Source organism: Chlorocebus sabaeus, chromosome 21 (genome assembly GCF_047675955.1).
Source record: "Chlorocebus sabaeus isolate Y175 chromosome 21, mChlSab1.0.hap1, whole genome shotgun sequence".
Classification (NCBI taxonomy): Eukaryota; Metazoa; Chordata; class Mammalia; order Primates; family Cercopithecidae; genus Chlorocebus; species Chlorocebus sabaeus.
Genome location: NC_132924.1, coordinates 73,213,915 through 73,235,731, shown reverse-complemented (window position 1 = coordinate 73,235,731; position 21,817 = coordinate 73,213,915). Strand labels below are relative to the sequence as shown.

At 35.0% G+C, this 21,817-nt stretch overlaps 1 long non-coding RNA gene across 6 annotated transcripts in view; it reads left to right on the top strand.

The window, feature by feature from the left end:
• LOC119626230 (uncharacterized) overlaps window positions 1-21,817 on the top strand; it is a 198,410-nt gene that overhangs the window by 134,920 nt on the left and 41,673 nt on the right. The gene's annotated exons all lie outside the window — the stretch shown is intronic.

The following is a 21,817-nucleotide window of genomic DNA, read 5'->3' as shown; positions in this document are numbered from 1 at the left end:
ATGTTGGGTCAAATGGTAGATAGGTTTTAAGTCCTTTGAGAAATCTCCAAGCTGTTTCCCACAGTGGCCGAGCTAATTTACACTCCCACCAACAGCATATAAGCGTTCCCTTTTCTCAGCAGACTCTCTGACATCTGTTGTTTTTTGACTTTTGAATAATAGCCACTCTGACTGGTGTAAGATGTTTTGATTTGCATTTCTCTGATTATTGATGATGATGCTGTAAAAAGCAATACTTACCATCCCCCAAATAATCTATTGTCTGAGTTTTAAAGTTTACAATACAGATGGTATCATATACCTTAGACAATCATATTAAAAAGCTTTGCCGTCAGATCTATTTCTCAAAAAAAGATTTTTTATTCCAACTTTTATTTTAGATACAGAGAGTACATGCGCAGGTTTGTTACATGGGTATATTGCACTCAGGTAGTAAGTATAGTCCCCAGTAGGTAGTTTTTCAACCCACGCTCTCCACCATAGTCCACAGTATCTATTGTTTCCATGTTTATGTTCATGTGTGCTCAATGTTTAGCTCCCACTTATAAATGAGAACACGTGGTATTTGGTTTCCTGTTCCTGCATTAATGCATTTAGGATAATGGTCTCCAATTGCATCCATGTTGCTACAAAATACATGATTTTGTTATTTTTGATGGCTGTGTAGTATTTCATGATGTATATATACCATATACCATTGAGTACTTTATCCAGTCCACCACTGATAGGCAACTCCACTAATTAAATGTCTTTGCTATTGTGAATAGTGCAGTGATGAACACACAAATGCATGTGTCTTTTTGTTAAAATCGTCTATTTTCCTTTGTGTATTCCAGTAATGGAATTGCTGAGTCAAATGGTAGCCATCTTTTAAGTTCTTTGAGAAATCTCCAAACTGCTTTCCGCAGTGGCTGAACTTATTTACATTCCCACCACCATCTCACTGGTGTGAGATGGTATCATATTGTAGTTTTAATTTGCATTTCTCTGAAGATTAGTGATGATGAACATTGTTCATATATTAATACTGATTGGCTAGCTGTTTGTATGTCTTCTTCTGAGAAGTGTCTGTTCATATCCTTTATCTATTTTTAAATAGAGTTTTTTGTTTTTTGCTTGTTGATTTGTTTAAATACTTTATAGGTGCTAGATATTAGACCATCATTGGATGCACAGTTTGCAAATATTTTCCCCATTTTATAGGTTGTCTATTTACTCTGTTAATGGTTTCTTTCACTATGCAGAAGCTTTTTAGTTTAATTAGGTCTCACTTGTCAATTTTTGGTTATTTTGCGATTGCTTTGGGTACTTCTTCAAAAATTCTTTTCTAAGGCTGATGTAGAGAAGAATGTTTCCTTGATTTTCTTCTAGGATTTATCTACTATAAGGTCTTACATAATCCATCTTGAGTTAATTTTTTATGTGGTAAAAGTTAAGGGTCCAGTTTTATTCTCTTGCATATGGCTAGGCAAAAATCCCAGCACCATTTACTAAATAAAGAGTCATTCCCCATTGCTTGTTTTTGTCAGCTTTGTCAAAGATCAGATAGTTGTAAGTGTGTGAGTTTATTTCTGGGTTCTCTAATCTGTTCCATTGGTCTATGTTCCATTGGTCTGTGTGTCTCTTTTTTGCCATGCTGTTTTGGTTACCATAGCTTTATAATGTAGTTTAAAGTTGGGTAGTGTGATGCCTCTTGCTTTGTTCTTTTTACTTAGCATTGCTTTAGCTATTTGGGCTCTTTTTTGGTTTCATATGAATTCTGGAATAGTTTCGTTTTGTTTTGTTTTCTAATTTTGTGAAGAATGACCTTGATAGTTTCAAAAGAATAGCAATGAATCTGTAAATTGCCTTGAGTAGTATGGTTATTGTAATGATATTGATTCTTCGAATCCATGAGCTTAGAATGTTTTTCCATTTATTTTTGTTATCTCTGATTCCTTTTGGCAGTGTTTTGTAGTTCTCCTTGTAGAAATGTCAAAATTTCTATGCTCTGTTGTGTATTACAGGAAGGACAGTCACTAAACTCCACATTCTCTGGGATCTATGCGAGTGAGTCTCCACTAGGGTTCGGTCAATGACAGACATTTTCAGGAGGTGAGAGAGTGAGAGAAAGGTTCAGTCAAGGATATATTCCTCTCCCTCTTTTCTGTCTAAAATGGTGTCTTTGGCAAAAGCTGTGCTTCTTCCCAGCCTCTATCTCCCTCTAGAAAAGCCCACCCTGATTCCAGCTTCTCCTAAGTTATTATGATCTCTGAATTCTGGTGACACTACTTCTTCCCTTTGGCACTCAGTCCTAAGGGTTGTAGTAGTTTTGCTTCTTAATCTCTAGGTAATCTTACAGATTTCCTGTTTCATGTTTCAGCTTTTTCGTTCCTTATATTAAATCCAAAAACCAGTTCCTTGTATTAAATCCCTGCTGTTTACAATCTAAGAGTGGTTTTTACAGTGTGTTCTTCACTGATGTGAAGTCCTAGAGATGACAATATTTGTATTTATGTGCTTTCCTAGTAACTATTTATTCCATACATTGGCACTGGCTTTTAAATTTTTCAAATGAATATGAGAAAGGCAAAGATGATGAGACTTCGATTGGTGGTTATTCTTCCAAATTGTTTATCTGAAAACTGCTATATTGGAAGATCTACTAAATACCCATTTTTATGTCAGTCTGAAAAAAAAATTGAATCCTTTGAGAGAAATAGTAATGTTTTTGTTTTTGACACCAACTTATTCCTTATTGTAAATAATGATCAGATGTGTAAAAATTAGTAAACAGCTAATGGAGCAATTATATTATTGGGTGTCTATTTCCTCAGGGGTTGGCCTGATACTATTTAATCGAACAATCATTTATTGAACTAGTCTGTGCCAAATATTGTGCCAAGCCTAGGCATATAAAAAATGAATGAGGCATAAAACCTGTCCAATGGAATTTCAATCTATTAGAAGTGACAGCTAAACAAACAAGTAAATTTTTAATACTGAGTAATAATGACAGGATGGGAAAATATACAAGGTGTGGGAAATGTAATAGGTTCAGAGGGATTGAGCAGGAAATGTTTCCTGAACTAATGTTTAAGTAATATTTTCAAGAACTGATATCAGTCCAAGCCAGGCACTGTGTTAGAGAACTAAGTGAGAGGAAAATAGTGAAAGGGTTTGTGTGTCATTACAATGAGTCTGGGATTCAATATTTTCTGAATAGTTAAAGGTTATAAGTATGAGATAAACATTCAGACACATTCTTTTGAGTTACATTATGAAAGAAACATGAAGAAAGAAAGGCTGGCTAAGAAATTGATGTGACTTAAACATACATCTCTGGACTTGACAGTAATGAGCAAATGAACCAAGGCCACAGGGATGGAAATTGGGTGGGAATGATGTGTTCAACAGATATTTAGAAGGTAGAGTTGCATGCCATTATGACTGTTTCAGTGTGTACTGTATTAGAGAATGAGGAATACTGCTTAGATGATACTAATTTATTCAGGTATTTCATAATCCAACACTAGATATTATTCTTGAATTGGAAAACAAATGGGAATTAAAAGTCTGTAATAAGTTCAACATGGCTGAATTTTTTCCAGCTTTGGCAAATTGTTAATTGAGGCAGCAAAATGAATTGATTAAGAGGAGAAATTCTGAAGCCAGAATTTCTGGCTTTGAACTCACGGTCTGCCAGAAAATATTAATAGCGGTTTGTTGAATAAATGAATTAATAGATCAATAAATAAATACTAAATAAAATAGATAAAAAATGGGAAGAAAGACAAGTACTTAGAAACATGCAGGTATTTGATATCTTAGCTAATATTTCTACAACTTGCTTTCTTTATCTGTGGAATGGGATATGGAATAGAAACTACTTGTCATGGTTAATAATTGTCTTAGTCTGCTCATGCTGTCATAACAAAACACCGCAGACTGGCTGCCTTAAACAACAGAGATTTATTTTCTCTTGGTTCTGGAGGCTGGAAAGTTGAAGATCACAGTTCAGGCAGGGTTCAGTTTCTGGTGAGAACCCTCTTCCTGGCTTGCAGATGGTGACTTCTCACTGCGTCCTCACATGGCCTTGCATGCACACAGAGTGAGATGAGAGAGACAGAAAGAGAGACAGAGAAAGCTCTTGTTCCTTGTTTTGTAAGTAAATGAATTCTGTCAGATCAGGGTCCCACTTCACTCATTTAACCTTAATTATTTCCTTACTCCAAATATGGCCACCGTGGAGGTCAGGGGTGGCCATATATGATATATGAATTTTGGGGGAATACATAGATTCAGTCCATAACAATAATATATCTTAAGAAATTGGAACAGAGCCTAATAGGATATTATTATCATCTTTGTACCTAGAGTATTTCTACTAGAATATACCTATGGAATGTCATTTCCAAAACGATAAGGATTTGTGTCCATTTTATTAATAACGGAATCCAAAGTTCCTGGAACAATGCTTGGCAAATAGCAGGTACTCAGTAAGTATTCACTGAATGAATAAGAGAGTACCTCTAACAGGCACGTACAATTGTTGTTCCTTTTACAAGCAGATAGTGCTTAGTATGTGACATACATTATTCTAAGTACTTTACATAACTCAATACATTTAATCCCTGTCATAACTTCATGGGATAGTCTAACTGCTTCCTTTTCACAAATGAGAACTCTGAGGCAATAAGGGGTATCACTGCTTGTCAAAGATCACATAGGAAATAAATGGCAAAGGTAGTGTATGAACCCAGACACTATGGCTCTAGAGTTTCATGCCTTTATCGATGACACTACAGAGTTGGCTCTAGGGTCCACAGACATGGCTCGTAATGACAGTTCCCAAGGAAAGGGTCTCTTTTTTATTTAGGCAGAGTATCTTAATTGATACGTGTTCACTGAAGGATCAAGTAAATTCAAAATGACAGCAAGCCTTTAATGATCTATGCAGCTGGAATATTCATTTCATAACTTGAGAAAAATAGCTGTGCTGGTTGCAGCTGAGATTCAGAAGATAGCAAATATCTCAGCATCCTGCTATTGCCAGTCTCACAAAGCTTTGGGCCTAAATAGAAGTTGATATAATATTCCTTGTTTTAATTATTTTGCATCTATGCTACATTTTACTCTTGCATGTTTTTTTTTTCTATCATACACCTTATTTCTCCTGATCTTTGTAACCTCTATGTTTTGTACCATATTCTGCTATGTTTGTTATTTCATCTTCTTACACGCTATCCTTTCTGTTCATTCACTTTTTTCTTCCACAATAAGACTTCATTCTTTACTGTTAAGACTCACATTCTTTATGGCTTCTTGCAGTTGTTTTTGTGATTTTCTTCATTTGTTTTTCTGTTTTTTCTTGGCCCTGCATGATAGACAGAGATTATTTGTCAGCCGTTTGTGGTTTCTTAACATTGCCAACAGGTTGACAGTTTCCCCAGTTCTTTCCCTATGAGGTTTCTGAATCATCTTTTAAAGTAGTTCTCTGTACCAGAAAACCAGAATATCAAAATGCTGAGCCACAATTTACATGAAACATACACTTTGCTTTGATTGTCTTTTTCTGAGACAGAAACGTACCATCCCTGTGTTCCTACAGTACCAACTTTCAGAACTGAAATTTTCTGCCAGTAAGTTAGGTCCTCTGGTCTAGATGATAAAAGCAGACTGATATTATAAGAAAACCATTTCAAAGTGCATATGTTTTTAATTTGATCATCCAGAAGGTATTCTGCACCCCTTTTCTATTGACATGCTGCTATGGATTAATGAAATTTCCTTAATATTCCCTATTGATAATCGGAGTGCTTTCATACAAATAAATTATTTTATTCTCTAAAGTAAATTTATCCTTCTAAAGATTAAGAAGGATTAAGCTTTGAGTTTATAATATCTTGGTATCTGTATATACATCCATTAAAAACACAGACTGACCCTCACACACGCACACATATTTATGTGTATATATGCATAAATATGTTTGGCAGATATATAATAATTGATATATTTTATATATTATAAATATTATTTAATATGTTACATAAATATCATTTTATCTTTCAAACTTCTCCCTAAAGCATTAACATCTACATTCTCCAACATATGTGAATTTCTACAGCTATTGCATTGAAAAACAAGAACATCAGTCTAGCCATATTTTATCAAAATTGCCTCAAGATGCATTTTTTGTCTCATCATCCTTATCTTACGATGAAGAAAGACTAAACTTGTAAAAACCCCACCTGCATGGATTTTTTTTTTCCTAGGGTGGAAAACATAAGGGAGAAAGAAAGCAACTCATATCTTATCCATTATGATTAACAGCCCATGCTAATGACATTCATTAAGCTAAATGAGCAGGAGAATGAGGACTCAAGCTTACTAATTGAGGCAGATTTATTTTTAGGATGAAATTCTCCCAAAATACATTTTCTTTTTTAAAACATTGAGTGTCATTTCAAGGCATATAATTTAAACAACTGATTATGGATGGGATACGCTTTAGCCCTTTTGGGAAGTATAAAATTATACAACCACCAAAATCATCATTATCACTTTTATAGCTTTATTATGACTATTATTTATTACATGAGTGGATAAAATATAAAAAAGAAAGAAAAAATGATCTTCATTAAAGTTAATGACTCATCTTTGCAATTTTGTTATTGAGTTAACTATTTAAGATCCCTTCTGCCCTAGATCTTCTGCTGAGTGAGAGTATTAGTCACATCTATTAAACACATACCCACAAAAATAATAGCACCTTAGGATAAGAGGCTTGGAAACATGTTTTACATATGCTCATCTATACTGTGCTTTAAATTAAATGTATATATGTATACACACACATATGAACGTACATATATGTAGCATATATGAAAATTAGGAAGCCTGTCACAAATAACATAGGTTTTAATACATTTTGTATGCAGAAGATTCCACACATTGAAAGTATTTTTATAATAAATATGTATGCTTCTTAATACATTACTGAAAGCTCAATGGACTTGTCATGAAAAGATCTGAATTTAACTTATACTTCATCCAGTATTAGCTTTCTATTATGGGCGAGTTTCTAAAATAGAGATAATAAATATGAGCTCAAATAATAACTTTCAAAATTTTTTTCTCACTACAACAAAGTAATTTGTTTTGAGCAAATCCTCTGACAAAAAATTATGAAAGATGGACAAAATATATTAAAAAACTATTTGAAAGCATTAGAGATAAACCACCTGAGGCAGGATTTGAGGATCTATGATCCTTGAGAGAATGGAAGAGCATAAGATGAGTTCCACATTCATTCATCTTTCCCCTTGAAGACATTTTTTCAATTCACTGCATCATAGAGCAGAACCCAAGCAGAACCCAGCATCTCACTTGGCTGAAAGTCAGTGACTGGAATTTAAAGTTGCCAAATTGGATAGGACTCAAGAAGCAAAAATCTTTGAAATGAGGAAACTACTATAATGAGGGGGAAAAAATTTACAGGCAAATTCCTTTCTAGTTATTGGTTAATTACCCATTCTTGCATATGAAAAATGAAACTGAAAAAAAGAATGACAAAAGGAACAAAGGAAGATGGAAGGAAAGAAGGAAGGAAGGAAGGAAGGAAGGAAGGAAGGAAGGAAGGAAGGAAGGAAGGAAGGAAGGAAAGAAGGAGAGGGAGGGAGGGAGGAAGGAAAGGAGGGAGGGAGGGGAGGAAGAAAAGAAGGAAGGAAGGAAAAAAGGAAGAAAGGAAAAATGTAGGAAGACAGGCAGGCAGGCAGGCAGGAAGAACAAGAGACTAGAAATGAGTATTTGCTGAAAGGAAACAACTAAACAGAAATTTTATCAGTTATATAATATCAGGGAGGCAGATGTTGAAGATCAAGCCCCGGAATGGTGCAAACATTTTCTCAAATACTCCAGGTCTTTTGTTAAGACCCCAGAAAAACCACAACCTAGAACTAAGACCACCTCCTGGGTATAAGGAACATGCTTAAGAGTAAGGACTACCATCTGAAAGTAACAGTGAAAGTGATATAGAATAGTTCTACAGAGCTTGAAATCAGCGCACAACAAAATCAAGGGAAGTACTAATACAGTATTTGCTGTCAAAGAAAATCTAACCCTCCTTGGAGAAAAATGACATATTCCAGAGTTGTTATAATTTTTCATCCAAAGTGTCGAGAATTCAGTCAAAAATTACCAGGCATATCAAAACATAGGACAAAATGACCAACAATGAAAACAAACAAAGGCAGATAATAGAAGACCTAGAGTTGGTATTAGAATTGTCATACAAGGGCTTGAATATAACTGTGTGATTAATATATTCAAGAAAGTAAAGAAAAGGATGTTGAGTTTTAACAGAAACATGAAATTACACACACACACACACACACACACACACACAGAGAGAGAGAGAGAGAGAGAGAGAGACTCAATTCAGAATTAAGTAGCAAAATGCACATTATTTTCATATACCCTTGGATCATTTGCCAAAGTAAACTGTGTAACTGACATTAAAGCAAGTCTAAACAAAGTTTAAAAACTAAAAATAGTCAAAGTACATTATCTAAACACAATGGAATTTAAATAAAAATCAGTTTCGCAGGCCGGGCTTGGTGGCTCACAGCTGTAATCCTAGCACGTTGAGAGGCTAGGGTGGGAGGATCACTTGAGCCCAGGAGTTCAAGATCAGCTGGATCTCTCTTTTGTGAGACCCTGTCTCTACAAAAGTAAACAATAAATAAAATAAACAAGTTTCAGAAAGATAATTGTAAAACTCCTCAAATGTTGGAAAATATCTATTTCTTATACATTTTATTACCCCCAAAAAATTAAACCTAGAAAAAAATTAAGTAATTCCCAAATATCCTTTATCTGGATTCACCAATTTTTAACATTTTGCTCTACCTATGTCATTATTTCTCTACATCTCATACTTTTTCTGAACAAAATTGGAAATGAAATTGCATACATCATGCCCCATTTCCCACTTGAAAGTCAGTGTTAGTACTCTAAGACTAAGGAGATGCTCTTATATAACCATTGTAAAATAACCAAATTCATGTAATGTAACATTAGTATAATATTTTATTTATGTTTCACATTCCAGTTTCTTCAACTGTCCTAATAATAACCTCTCTAGCCATTTTTCTCATTACTTAAACATATCCAGGATTATATATGCATTTACTTGACGTATCTCTTAAATTGTCTTTTAATCTTTAAAGATTATATCTAGAACATGTTTTAGCCTTTCTTTAACTTACAGTGCATTTACTTTTCTCAGTTTTTAAGAACCTAAGTTTGTTATCTTAGCTGAATTTCCTTCAAATAGGTTTTGTTGGTGTTTTCTTATGTTTAGATTCAGGTTAGGCTTTTATTGTGGGGTGGAAATCTACGTAAGTAATGCTGTGTCCTTCTTAGGATGTAATATTCAGAGACACATGATGTTTCTTCCCTGTTGGTGACCATGGCAATTTTTATTATTTGGTTTAGATGTTGTCTGGTTTATTGACTATATAGTTATTATTTTTCTTTTAATATTTAATTTTGAGAGAAATAATTTGAGGAAATGTAATTATTCTCTTCCTCATCAAAATTTTTACCTCTAAAGTTAACAGCTGTTGTTTCTTGCCTACAAAACTTTTACTATAAAGGTACAAAATGATATTTTTTTACCCTATCATCCCTTTTATGTTTATAGGTGAGAATTATACTGTAAAAAAAAAAAAAGATTTTTTATTTTTTTATTCATCATTTACATATTTTTATTGATAATATGAAATCATGGATTTTTACTTCATTCCGTGGATAATAATCCATAACTGTTCTTATTTAATTAGATACTCAAGTTGTTCCAGGTTTGGCCAAAGAGAGCCCACTTCGGCCTCATCCCTGTGTATTTTTAGTATGCTCATACTTTGGCACACTAGCATTTCTTTTTGTTCACTTCCCAATTTGCTGGCACCAAAAATGATTCAGGTTCCTCCTAACCATTGTTACTCTAGCACTAGAATGAGCTGTTTCTCCAGGAATCTCTAATGTCTTGTAGTGAGGAATGACATTTATAAAGAAAGATCCAAATACCTGCATGCTAAATGTGCTTATTGCTAATGGAATATTCATTGCTTCAAGGCCCTTTCAAGGACACAGTTGGCTGGAGTTGGGCAGGGGAGTGGGGAGGCAGAGATAGATGAATAGATGCTCAAAAAGTTCATTTTTGCCTTTCCCAATTCATATTTGTATGTTTCCCTTTCCACAGTGAGAAAACTGAATCCCAATAATATCATTATATTTAATCATTTGCACTATAATTACTATACATATAATAATCACAATTGTTAAACCTTTAAAAAATTAAAACAAATCTATTAAGATAAGTTTCAGGTATGTTTGGAGTTCTTTTTTTTATTTTGTCCAAAGGATATATAGTCAAACAACTGCATTTCAGCCTCAATTGGATTAGTGTTTTTTATTTTTATTTTTTATTTTAGTGAAGGTTTTCTTTTTAAATTAGATATATAATTGGCTCTTTTTTCCTTTTTGCATTGTTTATTTTTGAATATGTACAGTATTAATATGATTTAAAACTGTAATAAATGTTATACTCAGTGAAATGTTACTTTATTATTTTTTTACCCCTTTCTCAATTCATACTTGTAGATAAACTAATATCATTATTCTTTTATATATTCTTGCTGTATTCCTTACTGTAAAATTAGCAAATATTTGAATGTTTTCTTATTTTCCCTTGATATTTATATGGAAATAGCATACTATATATACTCTGGCTACTTGCTTTTTTAAGAAACTTAGCAATATAGTCTACAAATTTATCCATATCAATTTGTATATTGTTGTATTATTTTAACCAGCTTCATAGTCTTTCATTGTGTGTATACACAATAGTTAATTCCACCAATTTGCTATGTGGTTATTTACATAGTTCCCAACATTTTGCAGTTACAAATAATGCTACAATGAACGATCATGTGTATGTGTATTTTTTGTAATCTTAAAATACTTTCATGGTAAATTCATAGATGTAAGATGACTGTGTCAAAGGACAAATGCATAGGCATTTCTGCTAAATATTGCCAAATTCCCTTCCAAAGAGGTTGTACTATGTTGTGTCCCCTCCCCACAAATAACAGTTTCTCCACAGTCTCATTAGTAAAGTGTATTGTCAAGTTTCTAAGTTTTTACCATTTGTATGTGAGAAATGGTATATAAACACAGTTTTAATTTACATAATTCTTTTTATACATGAAGTTAAATATATCTTAATGTATTTATGGCTATCTTTATTTTTGTGACTTGTTTGCTTATTTTTGTTCCACTTTTCAAAAAATTTTAGGAAATTCTATAATTTGAAAAAGTTCTATTTGTATTTAGGATATGACTCTGTACAAGGAATATATTTTGTCAATATTTTCTTCAACTTTGATATCAATTTTTTTTTTACTTTGTTTATGGTGATTTTTGTTGTTGTTTTTGTTTGGTTTTGTTTACATACAAAGCTCTTAAAATTATTTCTGTGTACAACATGTCGTCAATCATTTTTTAAATTGCACCAGATTTTGTACTCTACCTAGAAAGAATTCCTCTACAATCCAGGTTATAGAGGATTTCCCCCAATTTTTTCTGCTACTACTTGCATAATTTCAAATATTAAATTTAGATTTACAATTTTTATAGTTAATTCTCTGTAAGATGTTTTGTATCAATTTGTCTTGATTTAGGAAAACAAAAACAAAACATAAACAATTTGATGGTGTTTCCATTATCAGATTCCAAAAATATAATGAGCATATTCCAACAATGATTCAAGGATAATAACCAATTACTTTTGTCTATGAAATATTGCTGTCTCGTTTATACTTGAATTAATTGTTGAAAACATGGACTGATTTCAGTCAGATGCAATTCTTACACTTACCAATAATTGTTAAAATATTGAAATCAAATACTAATGAAAAGGTAAAATAGCTCATTGAAAACTGTGTATCACTGGCCATCAGAGAAATGCAAATCAAAACCACAATGAGATACCATCTCACACCAGTTAGAATGGCGATCATTCAAAAGTCAGGAAACAACAGGTGCTGGAGAGGATGTGGAGAAATAGGAACACTTTTACACTGTTGGTGGGATTGTAAACTAGTTCAACCATTATGGAAAACAGTATGGCGATTCCTCAAGGATCTAGAACTAGATGTACCATATGACCCAGCCATCCCATTACTGGGTATATACCCAAAGGATTATAAATTATGCTGCTATAAGGACACATTGGAATCAACCCAAATGTCCATCAGTGACAGATTGGATTAAGAAAATGTGGCACATATACACCATGGAATACTATGCAGCCATAAAAAAGGATGAGTTTGTGTCCTTTGTAGGGACATGGATGCAGCTGGAAACCATCATTCTTAGCAAACTATCACAAGAACAGAAAACCAAACACCGCATGTTCTCACTCGTAGGTGGGAACTGAACAATGAGATCACTTGGACTCGGGAAGGGGAACATCACACACCGGGGCCTATCATGGGGAGGGGGGAGGGGGGAGGGATTGCATTGGGAGTTATACCTGATGTAAATGACGAGTTGATGGGTGCAGCACACCAACATGGCACAAGTATACATATGTAGCAAACCTGCACGTTGTGCACATGTACCCTACAACTTGAAGTTTAATAATAATAAATAAATTTAAAAAAAAAAAAGTAAAAGTAAAATTTACTTTTAATATGTATTAGTAAAAGTAAAATTTACTAATTAAAAAAAAAAAAAAAAGAGAGAGATGTGAATTCAGAGACCTCAGTCTCTTTGAAGGAGTGTTCATCAAGTGCCAACTAATTGAACACATTTAATTCCTATTTCTACTTTCTCACAACCTGGAAAAGAAAAGCTTCTGTTGAGCCTATAATTTTATTTTTTAATTGCTATTTACACTCAATATTTTAATACTGTTTTATTTCAAGTGAAACATTCAAATTGTCATATTATTTTCTTAATTGCTTTCTTTGTAATTGGTGTTAATTTTATTTTAACCTATTCTGTCTCTTGTTTGACAGTCTAAAATGGCATGTTTGTATAATGCCAGATTTTCATAAAGCCTGGGAATATTTTTATATATATCACTTAAAAATAATAAAAATATGTATTAGTGCCCCTGTAATATAGTGAGAAAAAAATGAAAATAAAGACAAAATACCTGGGATTCTAATATGAATATCTGTCATGTCTAGTTTTATGACTGTGATGAAGGCACTAGTTTCTTAATCCATAGTTTTATCATCTATAAAATGATAGAATTTTATTTAATCAGTGATTTGCAATCATTATTTACCCAGCATTTTTCTTAAGTATCTAACCGTCAACTGATGAATGACAAGGTTCATAAATTTGGAAAGGAGAGCTTTATTTGTCATAAAGCATTGCAGCCTGAATAATGGCCATTGGAACAGGCTGGGAAATGTCGCCTCTGGCCAGAAGACTGAAGGGGCAAACGGGAGAAATTTATGTTGAGCAAGCTGGCTGAATATACATATTTAATAAGCTGTAGGAACCGTCATGAATATTCATAAAAGGAGAAACATGTGCATACTCAATTGAGTTCCATGCCCCTTCATGGATTCCATGTTCAAAAAATGGCAGAGTTAGTATGATCTGAGGGTAGAGTTTTTGGCCTCTGACATTAAAAGGTGAAGCAGAGGACATGAAAACCTTTACTGTGCGTTACTAGGCTGGCCAGAACCACTCTTTGGTCAGTGGTCTTATAAGGCAAAAAAGGAGGGTTGGCATCTGGGGTTGGTTGATATCAGAGATAGAGTATTTTACAAGGACTGGTTTCTGTTTAGCCCTTAGGGAAGAAAACCCAATGGCAGTTAGTGAGAAAGGGAGCATTATGAGGTATGTCTAACCTCTCATCTCATCATTGCCAATAACTGTTTTCAAGGTTACTCTGGGGACCCCTTGGCCAAGATGGGATCTATTCAGTCAGTTGAGGCCTTGGGAGTTCATGTTTATTTCTCATACCCAAATAATTTGTTGCAGGTCATATTACATGTTGGATTTATTATCACCTTGAAAAAAGGGGACATTTCTACATTTCTCATTTAACGAGCAGTTCAATTTAATTAAATTGATTTTATAAATGTGTCAAGCATATGTGTTTTGTTTGGGGACCAAAATTTCTTAAAATATGCATTGAAATATAATTATATGTCAAGCTCAGGATGCTCCTTTTTGCAGTAAGGCCATATCTCCAATCAGAAACTTCCCTAACATAAAAACAATCAGTTTTGTGCTCTCCGAATCTCCCCAAATTACTCATACATATATAATGTGGAAAGGGAGCGGTTTCTTCTCCTGGAGCACAAGCCAATCTCACCTTAAGGTTGATGAGAATTAAGGGAGAAAAATGTATTGATTAGCCTCCATTTGCACGTTTCCTCATGAAAGAATTTTTTATGCCTGCATTGTGTGCATCTTTAGGTGCTCGTACCTTAATTTGGCTTAACACTTCCCCAGGTAAGTATTCTCGACACTGCAGACTAGATTGAGTCAACCAATGTTATGATCTTAGAGAATCCTGTACTTTTCCTTTGCAGTACTTGTTAGAATTTATAAATTTATGATTGAATGTTTGTAAACTACTTGATAAAGTCTGTCTTCTTTACTCAGTTATAAAATCTGAACGGCAATACCATGTCTAATTTGTCTAAAATGTTGGATACTGGCATTGTCTCCTGCTTGTAAGTACATGTTGATACATGAGGATATAGAGCAACAAGAAGTCTTCATGCATTGTTGGTACAAGTGTAAAACGATACAGTCACTCTGGAAAGCAGTTTTCAAAGTTTCTCATAGTTAAAAGTGAAAAGCTCTATTATAAATGAATATGCATATCTGCTTTATTTGTATAGCTATAGTCCAAAAATAACCACAATGTCTTTCAACTGGGTGAATAAACTATGATACATCTATAGAGCAGAATACTGTTTGCAACAAAAGGAAATGAACTTTTGATCCATGTGGCAACTTGACCTGATCTCAAAAACATGCAGTTGATTGAAACAAGCAAACAAACAAAAAGTAGGCCCAAAAAGAAAAAAAAAAAAAAAAAACTTAAAAGTGGTTACATACTATAAGATTACCTTAATATTATCTTCTTAAAGTGACAAAACTAGGGATAGACAACAAATAAGTTGTTCCCAGGGCTTAGGGTTGGAGAAACACGTTATTAAGAGGCAACAAACATAGTTTTATAGTGTTAGAATAGTACCATGTCCTGATTGTAGTGATGTTTAATCGATACATGTAATAATATGTTATAGAAATATACACCACAAGAAAGAGTGCATATAAAATCCAAATAATGTCTGTATTTGAAGAAATTAATTAATGTTAATTTTCTATTTATGGCAAGGGATTATGGATTATGAAAACAGATATTTTCATTGTGAAAAGCTGGGTTAAGAGGAAGAGAAACTTTTCTATTTTAAAAAATCTTAAAATTTAATTCATTTCAAAACAAAACATGTGTTAAGTGAGTTGATAAATGAACAGAGCAACATCCCTCACATTGTCTCAACTAGGGTGTACTCATGCAAATTGGAATCGGATGGTGTATTAGTCCATTTTCACACTGCCATACAACCCAAGACTGGGTAATTTATAAAGGAAAAAAGTTTAATTGACTATCAATTCTGTGTGGCTGGAGATGCCTCAGGAAATGTGCAATCATGGTGGATGGCAAAGGGGAAGCAAGCTTGGACCTCACATGGCAGCAAGAGAGAGAAGAGTAAGGAGCGAAGGCATAAGAACCCCTTGTAAAACTATCAGGTCTTATGAGAACTCACTCACTGTCATGAGAACAGCATGGGGGAAACCACCCCCTTGATCCAATCATCTCTTACCAGGTATCTCCCTAAACATGTGGGGATTATGGTGACTACAATTCAAGATGATATTTGGGTGGGGACACAAAGCCTAACCATATCAGATGGACAGTCTGGAAATACAGTCTTAAGTGTGTATATTTCTTCAGCTTATTTAAAATAAAAGCAATTGTTTTATTTCTAATTATTCTCATTTGTTTGCCTAATGTTAGGCTAGTGCCAACTCTAGACCAAACCCTTTGGCTTCTTGTTCCATTTTTATTACTGTGCAATCAAATGTTAGTATCCAGTCATGGACTGTTTACTTCAGGTTCGTTTTGATTCCCAGAAAAGCAATATATTTTCACATCTGAATGGGAGTTATTTCTAACCTTTGGTCTGAAACTATTCTCCCTATAGCCACTAAACAAAACTCAGCTAAAATTAGTGGAAATTTTATTAAAATACTTTACTCAGTTTTGAGCACATGACACCACGTTTAGCTGTGAGTTGATGCTTTGGTTTCTGTCATCTCATAGAGTGTTATTTCAAAGAATTTCACTTTTCAATCAAGGATACTTTCTGAAAGCTCAGAAACTCCAAAATTTAACAGTACCATTTAGGTGTACCCTAAACTGACCTTTCTTATAATAAATTATAAGTTGATACTGTCTTCAAAAGGAATGTATGACAAGGCAAAACTTGAGTTATTCAAGGAAAAAGAGAAAGTCATTTTTCTTTTGTCTTTACTTCATTTTGCTACAAGTGAATTTTGGAATTATACCAGAGAAAAATCTCTAAAATTATTCCCTAAATCTGACACAGATTTTTTTTTTTTTACAAATGTACTCCTAATATCAAATCTTTGTATAAGACCTGAAACAGCACCAATAAATTAATACCATTTCAATTTCAATAAAAAATTTTATTGTTTCAGTTCAGAAAATCCCCTATAATATCCTATTGTGTTATGATTTTAATTATGTGTCCTGTAAAGTGGCACATTCCACATGCACAGTGTTATTATTCCTGAATTCTTCATTTCTCTGAGCAAGCAGTTCTATGAAGGAAATGAAAGATAGAACAGAAATCAAGATATAACGGAGTACCACAGACTGGGTAATTTTTTAAAAAGTAGAATGTATTAGTTTACAGTTCGAGAGGTTGGCAAGTCTATGACCAAGGTGCCAGCATGCGTTCTCAGGGCCTTCTTGCTGTGTTATCTGATGACAGAAGGTGGAAGGGCATGCAAGAGCTACCGAGAGAAGGGATAGAGAGATGAGAAGAGACCTGGATTTGTCTGTTTAAAAGGACCCCACTTCTATGATAACAAATGCACTCCTGTAATATTAGCATTAATCTATTTATTAGAGCAGAGTCCTCATGGTCTGGTAATTTCTCGTTAAGCCCCACCTCCTCACACTATCAAACTGGGGATTAATTTTCCAACACATGCTTTTTGGGGGGGGGGGGCACATTTAAATCATAGCATTCCATCCACAGCTACCCAATTCGTGTCTTTTTATATGCAAAATACATTAATTCCATTCTAATAGCCCCAGAATCTTAACTCGTTTCAGGACCTTAACAAATTCCAGAACGAATTCAAAAGTCGAGAGTCTTATCATCAGATATGGATGAGACTCAGGCAGGATTTATCCTGAGGTAAATTCCCCTCCTGCTGTGAGGCTGTGAAATTAAGTAAGCTACCCATTTCCAAAATTCAGTGGTGGAACATGCATAGAATAAATAGTTCCATTCCAAAAGGGAGGAGTAGGGAAGAAGAAAGGATTTAACAGCTTCTAAGTAAGTCCAAAAGGCAACATGATCAACAATATTAAATCTTAATGCTCCAGAATAATATTTGACTCCGTGTGTCACCTTCAGAATACACTGGGATAGAGTTTGGAACCCCAAAGCCTCAGGCAGCTCCACTCCCATGGTTTTGCGGAAGTCATCTCACACAGCAACTCCCACAGTTCGGAGTCTTGTACCTGCAGCACTTCTGGGCTGAGGCTACATGCTAATGATTCTACAGTACTAGGGTCTCAGGGGTGCTCCACCATCAAGGTCTCATTAGGTATTGTCTTACTGGGGACTCTTCCTCACTCCTGCAGCAGGTATCTACAGCTTCCTTTAAAATCTTGCTGGAGACAACTACACCTCCACAGCTCCTGCACTCTGCACATCTGCACAGTTAGCACTACAGGGTTGATTTATATCAAGATTTATAGCCTGTACTTTCCAGAGTAATAGCTGTAATGGTGGCTGGAAGCATACCTAGGCCCGCATAGCTAGAAATGAAGAGGCCAAGGATTCCTGTGCTAAAATGCAGGGAGAAGAAACTTGAGGCATCACAGAGCAGTGAATGCTGAGGTCTAGTGGATGCCTCTCTAGAAACCTTGTCCTCAAAGTCCTAGATTGGAGGGGCAGCCTTGAAGATTTGTGAAATGCCTTTGGGGTCGTTCTTCTATTGTCCTGAAGAATTTCACCTGGCTTCCTTCTATCCATGCCAATCTTATCAAACAGTTGCTTGGCTACATCCTTGCACACTTTTTCATTCTTTACATGGCCAGGCTGTGAATTCTTCAAATCTTTGCATTCTGCTTCACTTTTAATTATAAATTCCATCTTTAAATCATTTTCTGCTCTCTCACTTTAGTGTATGCAATTAAAAGAAATCCCTCATCTACAAACGTTAGCCTGGTGTGGTGGCGCACACCTGTAGTCCCAGCTACTTGGGAAGCTGGTGCAGGAGAATCGCTTGAACCCAAGAGGTAGAGGTTGCAGTAAGCCTAGATCACGCCATTGCACTCCAGCCTGGCAACAGAGCAAGACACTGTCTCAAAAAAAAAAAAAAAAAAAAAGAAAGCCCCCCCCCAAAAAAAAAAAAAAAAAAAAAAAAAAAACACAAGAAACCCCTCAGCTTCTTCAATATTTTGCTTAGGAATTTATTCTGGCCATGCGCAGTGTCTTATGCCTGTAATACCAGCACTTTGGGAAGCCAAGGCAGGCGGGTCACAAGGTCAGGAGATGAAGACCATCCTGGCCAACATGGTAAACCCCGTCTCTACTAAAATATACATATATATACACACACACACACACACATATATATATGTATACACACACACACACACACACACACACAAATTAGCTGGGCACGGCGGCACATGCCTGTAATCCCAGCTACTTGGGAGGCTGAGGCAGGAGAATTGCTTGAACCAGGGAGTCAGAGGTTGTAGTGAGCTGAGATCGTGCCACTGCACTCCAACCTGGCAACAGAGCTGTACTCCATCTTAAAAAAAAAAAGAAAAGAAAAGAAAAGAAAAGAAATGTATTCTGCCAGATATCCTAGTTCATTGCTCTTAAAATGTGTCTTCCATAAAGCCCTAAGACATAAATAAAATTCTGCCAAGTTCTTCACACCATTATAACATGGATGGCCTTTAACTCCTGTTTCCAACAAAATATTTCTCATTTTCATCTGGGACCTCATAAGAATGGCCTTTACTTACCATATTTTTACTAACATTTTGTTCCTGACTACTTACATCATCTCAAAGAAAGTGCATACTTTCTCTGCAGTTCTCATCTGAGCCGTCTCCAGAATTTCCATCAATGCAGATGTTTTTCTAGTCTGCTTCTCCAAACTCTTTCAGTCTCTGCCATTACTCAGTTCCAAAGCTACTTCCACCTTTTTAGATATTTGTTACAGCAACACCCCACATTACTGGTACCAGCTTTCTGTGCTGCTATAACAGAATATCACAGACTAGGTAATTTATGCAGAACAGAAATTTATCGGCTCATGGTTCTGAAAGCTGGAATATCCATGATCAACGTGTTAGCATCTGGTGAGAGCCTTCTTGCTATGTCATCCATGCAGAAAGGAGAACAGCAAGCAAGGGAGAGAGTATAAGAAAGCCAAACTTGCTCTTTTATAAAGAGCCCACTCCCACAATTAACAAGCCAACTCCTGAAATTATGACATTAATCCAGTAAGGGCATAACCTTCCTTGCCTATTCACCTCTCCTTAGGCTGCAACTCCCAACACTGCTGCATTAGGGATTAAGTTTCCAACACATACTTTTTGGGAGACTCATTCACATCATAGCAATTATTTTTGATTGTTGTGGGAAGTTAGGGACCCTGAACGGAGGGACCAGCTGGAGCCGCGGCAGAGGAACATAAATTGTGAAGATTTCATGGACATTTATCAGTTCCCCAAAATTAATACTTTTATAATTTCTTATGCCTGTCTTTACTTTAATCTCTTAATCCTGTTATCTTCATAAGCTGAGAATGTATGTTACCTCAGGACCACTATTGCACAAATTGATGATAAAACTTGTGTGTTTGAACAATATGAAATCAGTGCACCTTGAAAAAGAACAAAATAACAGTGATATTCAGGGAACAAGGGAAGACAACCATAAGGTCTGACTGCCTGTGGGGTCAAGCAGAATAGAGCCATAGTTTTCTTCTTGCAGAGAGCCTATAAATGGACGTGTAAGTAGGGAAGATATCACTGAATTCTTTTCCTAGCAAGGAATATTAATAATTAAGACCCTGGGAAAGTAATGCATTCCTGGGAGAGGTCTATAAATGACTGCTTTGGGAGCGTGTGTCTTATGCGATTGAGAGAAGGACTGAAATACACCCTGGTCTCCTGCAGTACCCTCAGGCTTACTAGGGTGGGGAAAAACTTCACCCTGGTAAACTCGAGGTCAGACTGGTTCTCTGCTCTCGAATTCTGTTGTCTGTTGTTTAGGATGTTTATCAAGACAATATGTGCACAGCTGAACATAGACTCTCATCAGTAATTCTAATTTTGCCCTTTGTCTTGTGATCTTTGCTTTTGCCCTTGTCCTGTTTCCTCAGAAGCATGTGATCTTTGTTCTCCTTTTTGCCCTTTGAAGCATGTGATCTTGTGACCTACTCCCTGTTCGTACACTCCCTCCCCTTTTGAAGTCCTTAATAAAAACCTGCTGGTTTTGCAGCTCAGGTGGGCATCACGGTCCTACTGATATGTGATGTCATCCCCGGAGGCTCAGCTGTAGAATTCCTCTCTTTGTACTTTCTCTTTATTTCTCAGCCAGCTAACACTTAGGGAAAATAGAAAGAACTTACATTGAAATATTGGGGGTGGGTACCCCCAATATTCCATTACCTTTGTTCACTCATTTATTTGTTCACTTCAGCAGTCCCTGAGTGCTTATTATGTGTCTTGTCCTCTCTGAGACACCGGTAATACAACAGAGAATAAGATGAATGAAGTCCACTTTCTCATAATGTTTGAATTGCAGTACTCACCTGTTTTGTTTCTAGCTGGGCTGGAATTTTGCATTTTAATCTTATCTTCCGTATTTATTATCAAAAGTTTCTCTGTAGAAGCATATCTTTGCATGCATGGAATTTAAAGATTACTGGTAAAGGAATTTGCCTTATTGGGAATGTGCTTTTTTCAACATTAGAAATTTGGCAGTATATATTGGCATTAAGGTGCCAGAAATGTAGACTAATTTTCCAAGAGACTAAAGATTCTTAAAATAGATCTTTATGTAATAATTAAAATTAATTAGAGAGGTATTGTCAATAAGTACACAATATTTTTTAAACCCAAGTAGGTGGTTAAAACCAGAAATGCGTTCTTTTAAAAGTGAATAGTAACTGAGATTCTATGAAGATTTTAACAATAAATTATTGCTTGTGTGTCTATGTATAAACATTATTTAATAAACATTCTTGTTACTATATTTCAAACACACATCTCTGTGACTACTGTGCTGTTGGGGGTATCCAAAGTTAATAATTTTAAGACAAAATATTGTACTTTTATTTAGTTAAATTTGTAATGATCATCTCCCTTGAAATTTCCTCATTTCATGTCTTGGTTTTGGATTCTACTTAGTGTATTGAATGTCCAAAGGTTGGAAAG